This window comes from Schistocerca gregaria, chromosome 2 (assembly GCF_023897955.1).
Source record: "Schistocerca gregaria isolate iqSchGreg1 chromosome 2, iqSchGreg1.2, whole genome shotgun sequence".
Lineage (NCBI taxonomy): Eukaryota > Metazoa > Arthropoda > Insecta > Orthoptera > Acrididae > Schistocerca > Schistocerca gregaria.
In genome coordinates, this window is record NC_064921.1 from 444,749,833 (window position 1) to 444,762,924 (window position 13,092).

The following is a 13,092-nucleotide window of genomic DNA, read 5'->3' on the forward strand; positions in this document are numbered from 1 at the left end:
TACATCAGAGCATTCGTGCTGTCATTCTTTGTAATCATTCAGTACCCCTGTTAGTCTTATGAGGCATGAGTGCCACACACTTGTGAAATATACTAGGATGGGTTGTACAAGCATTTTTTAACTAGTCTCTTTGCAAACTAACTGCATTTTCCCAGTATGCTACCAGCATATCAAAGTCTGCCACCTGCTTTACCTATGATTGTTTGAACATATGTGATCATTCGAGTTCACATCCTCAAAATTTATTACTCTCTGGTATCTTTATTAACTGAATGATTACAATTTTGACTCACTGGTATTGCAGTCATAGGATACTATGTTATTTCATTTTATGAAATGAACAGTTCAACATTTCTTAATGTTGAAAGCAAGTTGTCAATCTTTGCAACCCTCTGGAATCCTGTTAAGATGTGGCTGGATATTTATGCAGCTCTTTTTAGATGTTACTTTAATGTAAATAACTGAATGAGACAATACAGGCAATGCCTTTATGGAAAAATGTTTAGAGTTGCCTACAGAGCCATAATTGTTCCCAGCCATGCTTCTCTTTGCTGAAGCAAATTGACAGCCATGAATGTTTTTGTTCAGAGCTCTAAAAATATGGAACTCACTTGGAGAGAGATGGGGACTGTATGTTGGATGTGTAAAGGCTTCCAAGTGAAACTCCTGCAGCATAACTGAAACAACAGGCATCCCTGCTTCAGGAAACTCATGGTGGCCTTTTTATTTGACTGCAGTACCCTGATGCTCATTGACTTTCTGGAACATGTGCCAAAATTAATACAAAGTGGTAAATGAGCAACGTACAAAAATTAAGGCACAGCATTAAATCAAAATTCCCTGGAATTATGATTAATGTTTGCCCACATGTTGCCAAGGTTGTATTTCGAGTACATTGAAGTAGTTTCACTGGGAATCTGTTACACATCCTCCATATGGAATGGCTGTATAGTGTGTACTGATAAATGTGTGAACAAAATAAGTTACTTTGATCGTTCAACGAGCTTAAGTTAAACATATTATGGTATGTATATGTGGATTAGTAATTGTTCTCGGTGGGTAACAATACAGCGATCTGTTGAAAGAACAGGGACATATTGTGCTTTGAAACTAACTAGTGCACAATGGCCACGACCAGTTCGGAAAATTTGAATACTATTTACGAAATAAGTGAGGAAGTGTGGAATAAACCATGTTCCTGTAACAAAACTGCAAGAAAAGGCATGTGTTGTGTAAAGTGTAACAGGAAATTCCATTACTCATGTGTAAATTCAATGAATAGAGTGAAAAGCTGGAAATGCAGTGATTGTTTTCGTACTGACGGTGACGATATGGATGAAATCAAAACAGACCCGTTAAAAATGTGTGTGTGCGCAAAGTTACAGAATGAACTCAGAATAGTAAGAAAGGAACTTAAGTATTCGAAAACAAATATATGTTTGCTAACAAACGAACTACAGAAGCGAAAACCAGGCAAGATAGAAATGTGCAAAAACTACAGGTTTGATGCACCCAACATAAATCACGATTCACAACACAGTGTGCATACCACAACACAGAATGCAGTTCAAAAAGGAAATCAATCTATGGGTGCAGCAATGAAAATGCAAACCTTTGCTCCTGAGAGTCAGTTAGGGAATAGGAGACCCAAAATATTCGTTGCCTCAGATAGCCATGGCAGAGACTGTGCAAGAAACATTTTAAACTTAGCTTCAAATAAATATGATGTTGAAGGGAAGGTGATATCACATGCCCCCACTAGTGTAATACTAAAACAATGCAATGAACTCCATAAGCTGACAAGTGAAGATTTTGCAGTTATCTGGGCAGGGGCTAATGATGTAGCAAACAATGAAACCAAGTTGGCAATTCGTTCACTACATAAAGCCTTGTCAGCATTACAAAATACAAATACAAAGGTGATTGTAGTTGGTGTACCACATAGACATGACCTGCCTAAATTGTCTTGTGTAAACCAAGAAATTCAATCTGCGAACAGAAAACTAAAAAAAATAGTGAAAGGCTTCCATAACACTTGTTATATTGATACTCCTAGTAACAAGGAGCTTTGTACAGTACATGGACAACACCTTAATGCAACTGGTAAAGAACTAATTGCCACAAGGATTTATGAATCAGTGGAAACAAACAGGAAAGTGTACAAAACAGCAACAGAACTTAAATGGAAGGATACTGAAGTCTCAGATAAAGAATCAGTGAGAATTGTTACTGACACAACTCCAGCACAAATGACAACAGAATCCTTAAAAGTGGACTCTGTTTGTGTGGAGAGGACAATTACTCAAGCAATAAACTTACTCAAGAGGACAGTGCAAAAGTTTGAAGAAGCAGCAAATAAGGTGGCAGGAAAGAAGGCACCATATAAGAAGAGAGAACTACTTGCAAAAAGAAGAACAGCAAATCAAGCTCAAGGGATGAGAATACCAACACGTGGAGTATGGCAGTCAACCCGAAAAAAGAAACCACAACCAAGGGACCAGGATTTTTGGTGGGATCAGCAGTGGTTTCACAGACGAAAGCAGTTAACAAAGTGAGTCATCAAGTGGATGAACAGGTATGTGCCTATCATAACACATATGATCACAGTGCATCAAGATTAAAGACATTAATGGAACCTACAACTTCAAATATAAAGTCGAATGGCTCTCAGAGGAATACAGACAGAGACAAACTACTTACTTTTCTACAAGTTAACGTACAATGTATTAGAAATAAAATTTTAGAATTAGAACATTTATGTAACACTGAGCATGTAGATGTTATATGTGTATCTGAGCACTGGTTAACACAAGAACAAGTAAATATGTTCATTCCCCAAGGGTATGTTGTGGGAGACATGATATGTAGAAAACAGAGAAAGAATGGTGGGGTGGGAATTTTTGTCAAAGAAGGAATAATGTTTTCCAGAATTTATGTATCTACATACTCCTCAGAACTAGATGGGAAGTTTAGTTGTGTAAAACTAATGAATGAAAATATAGTGGTAGTTAGTCTATATAGGTCACCAGATGGTGATGTAAATTTGTTTATTGAAAAATGTGAATTAATAATTTAAAAAATATTGAAGAGTAAAACGAGAATTGCTATATGTGGTGATTTCAACATAGAAATGGTAAACACACAGAGACCAGTTGCTAGGACATTTTTGAATATGCTAAGATCATTAGACCTCTATTGTACAAATAACTATGCCACACATAAGAATGCCTGTATAGACAATATTATTGTGAATTTCCAGAGGGAGGATTTTACAGTTAGACTTGCAGGAAGTGGACTTGCATATCATGAGCCACTACTCCTTACACTCTGTAAGAGGCAGCCAGTTAAAACTGAAGAATCTAAAGTAGTAGTGGTACGAAGACAGAAGGAAGAGTACATAAATATGTTTGTTGATAGATTAGGAATTGCAGATTGGGACTTTATATATAATTGTCAATCTGGAAAAAGGGAAGCTGAAATTAGCTTTGGTATCTTTCTTAAAAAGTACACAGATTTATGGTATTCTTGCTCACCAGAAAAAAAAAATAGATATCTTAATGAAATGAAAAAGGAAAGTCTGAACTGGTTCACACAAGAGCTAGCAGAAATTAGAGGAAACTTGCATATGCTGTACAAAATGCATAAACAAGCCTCTGACCAAGAGGCAGAACAGAGTGTGAACATTCAAAGGTCATATCTGAAATGCAAAAAATACTATAAAGCTAAACTTCTTCTGGCAAAAAAGCAAGCAGTGGAGAACTGTATAGAAAGAGCTTCCAATAAATGCAAGGCAGCCTGGCAAATAATAAAACAAGAGAATACACCGAAACGCACAGAAACAGCTCTGCTTGATTCTGAAGAATTAAATGAGTACTTTTTAAACTCAGTTAAAGAAATAAGTAACAGTATCAAAGCAACAAATTCATCCGCAATGAACCTTGTTGGAACACCACTGCCTGTTAACCTGGCATTTCAATGGAGGGCTGTCACACCTTCTGATGTTATAAAAGCTGTATCCAAATTTTCGGTTCTAAAAGTATGGACTGTTATTGGTTGTCAAATAACATAATTAAAAAGACAATACACTCAATCACCAAACCATTAGCTTATATTTTTAATAAATGTGTAGAATTTGGAGTTTTTCCGGATGCACTCAACGTATCAAAAGTTGTCCCAGTTTTTAAAAAAGGAGACAAACATCTCCCCCAAAGCTACAGACCAGTCTCCATTGTTCCAATATTCTCAAAGGTATTTGAGGCGCTGATACACGCACAAATAAGCAACTTCTTTGAAAAACACAATATCCTATGCAACAATCAGTTTGGCTTTCAAAAGGGGAAGAACACAACAGGGGACATTTTGGAAATCATTGACCAAACCTTAACAGCTTTTGAAAATAATAACATGGTATCACTGGTATTATGTAACCTAAGCAAAGCTTTTGATTGCATTCCTGTTGATATACTACTGGGGAAAGTAGAGTTTTATGGGGTGAGAGGGAGCACTTTATCTGTGATAAATTCTTATTTAAGTAACCGAAAACAATTTGTTTCAGTCAGAAATTTAAATTCTTCCATCATGGAAATCAGCACAGGTGTACCACAATGGTCTATCCTTGGACCCTTCTTCTTCATTGTCGCTATTCATGATTTACCTAAAAATATAGCTCACCCTGTAGTGTGTTATGCTGATGATACAACACTACTTACCACACATCAGAACATTTCAGATCTGAATAACCTAACAAAAGAAACACTAGATAAGGCCCTGGACTGGTTTGCAGCCAATAAGCTCCTATGCAATCTTGACAAAACACAACAACTTTTAATGGGAACATCAAATGAAGTAGGCAATAAGTTGGTAAAACTCTTAGATATTCACATTGACTCAAAACTATATTGGGAGGAACATGTCAATCATGTATGTGAAAAAATATCTCGGGTGGCATACCTTCTCTTGAAACTAAGGGAGGTAGTGAGCTTGGAGTACCTCAGAGTGACATACTTTGGGCTATTCCAGTCACGTATTTCATATGGTCTGATTATATGGGGGCACTCCCCTCACATCAAAAACATATTGAAATTACAAAAAAAAAGTCATACATATAATATGTAAAAGAGGTCATAGGGAGCACTGTCGTCCTCTTTTTCCCAGACTCAGAATACTTACAATTATAAATTTATACATCTATGTGTCTGTACTCTATATTAAAAATAATATTTCAGAATTTATTGCCAGAAGGAAAATGCACGAACACAACACCAGGGCTAATGGTAATGTAGACATACCGCGCCACAGATTAGCGAGAACAGGAAATTCCCACAAAGTTAACCCCTCAAAATGTTCAATAAACTGCCAGTTAATGTTCAGTCTATGGATACAAATTCTTTTAAAACTAAGTGGTACAACTGGCTGTCAGATCATCCATTCTATGACATTAAAGAATTCTTTGAGGTGCCTAAGGAGAATATAAGCATTTAAAAGTTAAATATATTACACTCCTGGAAATGGAAAAAAGAACACATTGACACCGGTGTGTCAGACCCACCATACTTGCTCCAGACACTGCGAGAGGGCTGTACAAGCAATGATCACACGCACGGCACAGCGGACACACTAGGAACTGCGGTGTTGGCCGTCGAATGGCGCTAGCTGCGGAGCATTTGTGCACTGCAGCCTTCAGTGTCAGCCAGTTTGTCGTGGCATATGGAGCTCCATCGCAGTCTTTAACACTGGTAGCATGCCGCGACAGCGTGGATGTGAACCGTATGTGCAGTTGACGGACTTTGAGCAAGGGCGTATAGTGGGCATGCAGGAGGCCGGGTGGACGTACCGCCGAATTGCTCAACACGTGGGGCGTGAGGTCTCCACAGTACATCGATGTTGTCGCCAGTGGTTGGCGGAAGGTGCACGTGCCCGTCGACCTGGGACCTGACCGGACCGCAGCAACGCACGGATGCACACCAAGACCGTAGGATCCTACACAGTGCCGTAGGGGACCGCACCGCCACTTCCCAGCAAATTAGGGTCACTGTTGCTCCTGGGGTATTGGCGAGGACCATTCGCAACCGTCTCCATGAAGCTGGGCTACGGTCCGTCAAACCGTTAGGCCGTCTTCCGCTCACGCCCCAACATCGTGCAGCCCGCCTCCAGTGGTGTCGCGACAGGCGTAAATGGAGGGATGAATGGAGACGTGTCATCTACAGCGATGAGAGTCGCTTTCGCCTTGGTGCCAATGATGGTCGTATGCGTGTTTGGCGACGTGCAGGTGAGCGCCACAATCAGGACTGCATACGACCGAGGCACACAGGGCCAACACCCGGCATCATGGTGTACAACTCTGGTGATCGTCGAGGGGACACTGAATAGTTCACGGTACATCCAAACTGTCATCGAACCCATCCTTCTACCATTCCTAGACCGGCAAGAGAACTTGCTGTTCCAACAGGACAATGCACGTCCGCATGTATCCCGTGCCACCCAACGTGCTCTAGAAGGTGTAAGTCAACTACCCTGGCCAGCAAGATCTCCGGATCTGTCCCCCATTGAGCATGTTTGGGACTGGATGAAGCGTCGTCTCACGCGGTCTGCACGTCCAGCACAAACGCTGGTCCAACTGAGGCGCCAGGTGGAAATGGCATGGCAAGCCGTTCCACAGGACTACATCCAGCATCTCTACGATCGTCTCCATGGGAGAATAGCAGCCTGCATTGCTGCGAAAGGTGGATATACACTGTACTAGTGCCGACACTTTGCATGCTCTGTTGCCTGTGTCTATGTGCATGTGGTTCTGTCAGTGTGATCATGTGATGTATCTGACCCCAGGAATGTGTCAATAAAGTTTCCCCTTCCTCGGACAATGAATTCACGGTGTTCTTATTTCAATTTCCAGGAGTGTATTTTGTGCTGTGGTTAATCATGTGTAATTACAAAGTTTATACTGTAAACAATAAAATACCATATTATATTAGATTATAAGATAGCTTGTTGCATTAACTTTTAAAAACTATCCTTTGTAATTTGGTACACTGCCAGGCTTCAAATGTATTCTATAATGTATTGACAGAAGTTTATTTCATTGTTCTGTATGTACTAGAACATCTTGTATGACGAAGCCAATATCATTGTAAAATGATCTACGGTGAATAAAATTCTTGAAATTCTATGGTCCTGATCTTTCCCTACACTATTTGCATATTTTTGGTGCCCTGTAGAAAGACATTTATGGTTGTCAGTTTGCTTCACATGAAGATGATGATGATGATGATGATGATTGGTTTGTGGGGTGCTCTTGCTCAACTGTGCAGTTATCAGTGCCCGTACAAATTCCCAATCTTTACTCAGTCCAGTCTCACCACTTTTGTGAATTATAATGAAATGATGAGGACAAGACAAACACCCTGTCCCCAGGGGGAGAAAATCCCCAACCCGGCCGGAAATCAAACCTGAAACCCCGTGATTCAGAGGCAGCAACGCTAGCCACTAGACCATGAGTTGTGGACTTCACATGAAGTGGTGCATGTCCTGCGTACGATAATGGTTATGTAGGTAACTAAAAACATTTTTTCCATGAAGTCATGACTGTCTTGTCTCACAGTGGGATGAATGTATTAACAGTTAAGGTGATGACTTCTGTAATAATAAACATTTTACTTACTTTTTTCTGTCTGTCTCATTTTCATGTGATTGCCCCCAATAATTTCTAGTATTGACTCCACAATCAGCTCTATCAGTTTGAAAAAGGTATATATTGTTTATGGCAAATTTCATTAAGGAATAAAAATATTGGGAAGCAGAATTTAAAATCCCTGATTGCTTGATAGGTCTCTGGAGAAGGTTCTTGTATTCACGCCATAAATACTTTATCTTACCCATTTTTGGACTTGAAAAACTTTAATTTGGTTTAGTGAGTTCAGTAAAACTTGCCATGTGGCATTATGGAATTAAAGTCAGTGAAGTATGCTAGGTTTTTTTATATCTTCTACGTCTGATGTCTGCATTCCAAATAAAGATTTGTTCAGACACTTCAGCTGTTCTGAAATGTGTTCCTGATAATTGAATTTATTATCAACTTGAAATCTCAGGAATTTAACCCTGTGGCATCTTCTATCTGCTTGTCATCTTGTTTTAGATAATACTTGGGAGAAAATGTCTCGGAAGTTGTGAAACACTTATAGAAGGTCTTACTTACACAGAATTCACTAGAAACTATTTACTAATGTCCACAAAAATTTAATTAACTGACCTTCATAGAAATATACTTGATGTGCTATTTATTACAATGTTTGTAACAACTGCAAACAAAATAAAATTGGCATCTGGTAATAAAAGGTCCTTAATACTCACAAAAAAACTAAGGACACTAAAGTTAAACCTTATGGGACACCATATGTAGGCCTAATTAGTTCCCAGTCGAACAATGGCTTATAGCTTAATACAGGACTCTTTTCTATTGACATCTTTTGTTTCCTTTCAGAGAGACATTGTTTGAACCATTTTGCAGCATTTACTGTTACACTGTAACATCTGAATTACTTAAAAGTATATTTTGATCAAACGACTTTGACATATTGCAGAATATATCACTTTTCTGTAATTTATTGTTTAATAAATTAAGTACTTTCTCACTGTTAAGTGTAAATAGCCTCTCAATATCAGAACCCATTAGAAACCCATACTGTGACTCCTACTATATATTATTTGAATTCAACAAAAGTATGGGAAGCATAGAGAAGGCATTGAGTCATAGAAAAGCACAGTGAAAAAGAATGCTAGAAATATTTAAACTTTTGGATAAAGTCATTCTTTCAAAGCAGATGATGATGTTTAGTTTGTGGGGCACTCAATTGCACAGTCATGAGTGCCTGTGCAAAGCCCCTATTTTTACACAGTCCAATCTAGCCACTGTCACAAATGATGATGACGAAATGATGAGGACAACACAAACAATCAGTCCCTAGGCAGAGAAAATCCCAACTCAGCTGGGAATCAAACCCGGGATCCTGGGATCATGAGGCAGCGATGCTTAGCCATTAGACCATGAGCTTTGGATTCTTCCAAAGTAGAAAATACACACACATTTACACAAGTACAACTCACACATGACCACTGTCTCCAGGCACTAAGATCTTAGTGCCTGGAGACAGTACCCATGTGTATGTGAGTTGTGATTGTGTGAGTTTTCCACTTTGGAAGAGGGACTCTGTCCAAAAGCTTAAATATTTCTAGCATTCTTTTTCATTGTGGTTGTCTAAGACGCAACATCTTTTCTCTGTGGTGAGTAGCAATCTATCCTTTCCATATTGTTGTAATTCCATCCTGGACTTCGTATTGGTTTATTAGCTGTAGTCAGATGGTTGAGAACCCTTTTATACAGGGTGTTACAAAAAGGTACGGCCAAACTTCCACGAAACATTCCTCACACACAAATAAAGAAAAGATGTTATGTCGACATGTGTCTGGAAATGCCTAATTTCCATATTAGAGCTCATTATAGTTTCATCTGTATGTACTGTACTTCCTCGATTCACCGCCAGTTGGCCCAATTGAAGGAAGGTAATGTTGACTCTACAGTACACAGATTTTCTGTGAATGTTTGGGCAGGCATTGTTGGTGATGTCTTCATTTTGGCCCATGTTCTTCCGCCTACGCTCAATGGAGCACATTATCATGATTTCATACGGGATACTCTACCTGTGCTGCTAGATCATGTGCCTTTTCAAGTACGATACAACATGTGGTTCATGCACAATGGAGCTCCTGCACATTTCAGTTGAAGTGTTTGTACGCTTCTCAAAAACAGATTTGGTGACCAATGGATTGGTAGAGGCGGACCAATTCCATGGCCTCCACGCTCTCCTGGCCTCAAACCTCTTGACTTTCATTTATGGGGGCATTTGAAAGCTCTTGTCTACGCAACCCTGGTACCAAATGCAGAGACTCTTCATGCTCATATTGTGGACGGCTGTGATACAATATGCCATTCTCCAGGGCTGCATCAGCGCATCAGGGATTCAATGCGACGAAGGGTGGATGCATGTATCCTCACTAACAGAGGACATTTTGAACATTTCCTGTAACAAAGTGTTTGAAGTCACGCTGGTAAGTTCTGTTGCTGTGTGTTTCCATTCCATGATTAATGTGATTTGAAGAGAAGTAATAAAATAAGCTCTAACATGGAAAGTAAGCATTTCTGGACACATGTCCACATAACATATTTTCTTTCTTTGTGTGTGAGGAATGTTTCCTGAAAGTTTGGCTGTACCTTTTTGTAACACCCTGTATGTAACCTTTTCTAAAATTTTATATAGCTTTCCAATACATCATTTAGTTTTAATGATCTTCTTCATGTCTGCGCCTACCAGTCTCCTCCTACATTATATACTATATTGTCTTTTGGGTGGAATAGCAGCTACTGAATACTTTAGTAATTACTACCTGAGAAACCTGAACCTGGCAGTGCTCAGGTATTTATTTATAACTTCACTGAGGACATTGTACTAGTGGAATTAAGTTTTGACTTATAAAGCTTCTTTGTGTATAAATTTTGAAGTTGTATGATTAGGGACATGAATGGAGAGATAGTTTGCTTCACTAAAATGGGAGAGAGAGCCATGTAGAGTTGGTTGTATGAAAAGCAACAGACACTAAGGTCTATACCCGCAACATGCAGTGTCTGGTTTTGTGCTTTATTTATGATCATGGCACAACATAAGCTCACACATTCAAAGTAAGCAGGATTCATTATATAAAAACTTGCTTATCTGCACTTTCTCCCATCAAACTTCTGCTCCTATTATGTGACATGGGGGAAAAGTAACTTCAAGCCTCTGTGAATGAAGGGTTCTGGAGAGCAAGATAATACATGATGCTCTCAATCAGAGCTTTTAGAAGGAGTTACCAAAGAGTGATTTAAAGCCTAATGTTTTGTGCTGCAGCAAGTCTTGCTAAAAATCTTCATTCGGTTCTTGAGGCCAAATAGTCATCATTCTTTTAGCCGTTCTGGTGTATTCAGAAAGATGTGATAGTTTTCTAGGCATTTTTACTTGTAAACAAAACCAAATATGAATATAGTGAGTAACTAACCAAATCACAAAGCAAACTTGATAAATTCATTTTTCCTATCAAAGAATATAAACAAAACCTATCAAAAGAAGCAGAGTAATCTTGTTAAGCTGTTAATACACAATGAGAAATCAGTAAATCTGTACATCCTAGATAAGCAAATTCACTGTCAGATTGTAATCATAAAGATAAGATTGCAGCACTTGATTTTGTCACTAATGTAAACTTCCAAGAATGCATCTGGTGCTAAGTTAAAAAACACTAACAATACCATCTGTTGCTCATTGGAGTATTATGATACTAAGAGTATCATTTATTTGTTCTATGGCATACTACATTGAGTGATTTAACATCCAAACTACTAAATGATTTTAGACAGAATTGTAATCTATGATAACTTTTTTTCTGTGTTATGATCTCGATAAAATAAAGACTATATTCTGCCCCAAGCTGCAATCAAGTTACCTATAAAAACTCCATGAAAATTTGTCTAGTAGGTTTGAAGATTAGTGTGTAACTGGACAGACACAGTAGTTTCACAATTTTATTGTTAGTATTTATATTATAAAAATCAATATTGGTATTAATTCATCAGATTAAGGAGCTGGCAAAGTTAACAAAAATGATCTATGACATCCAGAAAGATTAGTTACAATGGACAAGATGAAGAATTGGAATTCTTCCTGTCATTAGATAATGGTTCAGGCTTCGTGTGTACCAGAGGTATGCCCTAAATACCCAGCAATTCTGACTGTAACATTGCCTGCCTGCTCCTGTGGTGGTAGACAAACTAATTAGTAATGCAATACCTAGAATCAAGAGTGTGATTTCAAAACATCCACAAAGAGAAAAATTGTGTACACTTTGAAATGAAATCAGTGTGAAGCATTCCAACTTACTATTTTTTTTAACTTTAGTATTTATTGTAGAGATATCCATAAATAATGAAGTTAATGTTTAGTAACCTAAGGCATTTACTGGAATTTACTCAATAAGAAGCACATCATCAGATGGTTATCTGAAAACTTACCTTCAGAAGCTGAAATTTCTAGTACTTCCCAGAGGCACATATGAAAGTACACAAAATTATACTATCTTTAGAAACTGTTAGTTCCTTCCTCAGAGAAGAGAGAGCGGTAAGTTGGAGTGGATTAAAAAGCAAAGACAGGACACTCATTGACAAAAATAAACAGGAACCCTCCAGTTGTGAGGAAGAGGGATACCAATACGAGCTGTAATTTTACTATTACCATTATTAACAATGTAAGGAAGAAATAGATTGCTACTTACTGTAAAAATGACACATTAAGTTGCAGACAGGCATAACTAAAAGACACTTATACATTAAGTGCAAAATGGGAACTTACTTTAAATGTTCAGAAATGTAAAATTGTGCACCTCACAAAACAAAATACATAGTATCCTATGACTATGACGGCAATGAGTCTCTGTTGGAATCAGCCAACTCATACAACTACCTGGGTGTAACACTCTGTAGGGATATGAAATGGAAAGATCACATAGGCTCAGTTGTGGGTAAAGCAGGTGGTAGATTTCGGTGTACTGCTAGAGTTCCGGGGAAATGCAGTCAGCCTACACAGAAGATTGCTTACAAACCACTTGTGTGACACATCCTAGAATATTCCTCAAGTGTAACGGAAATATACAACCAAATAGAGAAGTGCAGCATGAATGGTCAAAGGTTTATTTGATCCTTGGGAGAGTGTCACAGAGATACTGAAGGAACGGAACTGGAAGACTCTTGAAGACGGACGTAACCTATCCCACGGAAGGCTATTAACAAAGTTTCAAAACCAGCTTTAAATTATTATTCTAGGGAAACACTACAATCCCCTATGTATCAGTCACATAGGGGTCATGGAAATAAGATTACAATAATTGCTGCATGGACAGAGGCATCCAAACAATCTTTCTTCCTGCACTCCAAATGTGAACGAAATACGAAAAAACCCTAATAATTGGTACAATGGGATGATCTTCTGCCGTGCACCTCACAGTAGTTTGCAG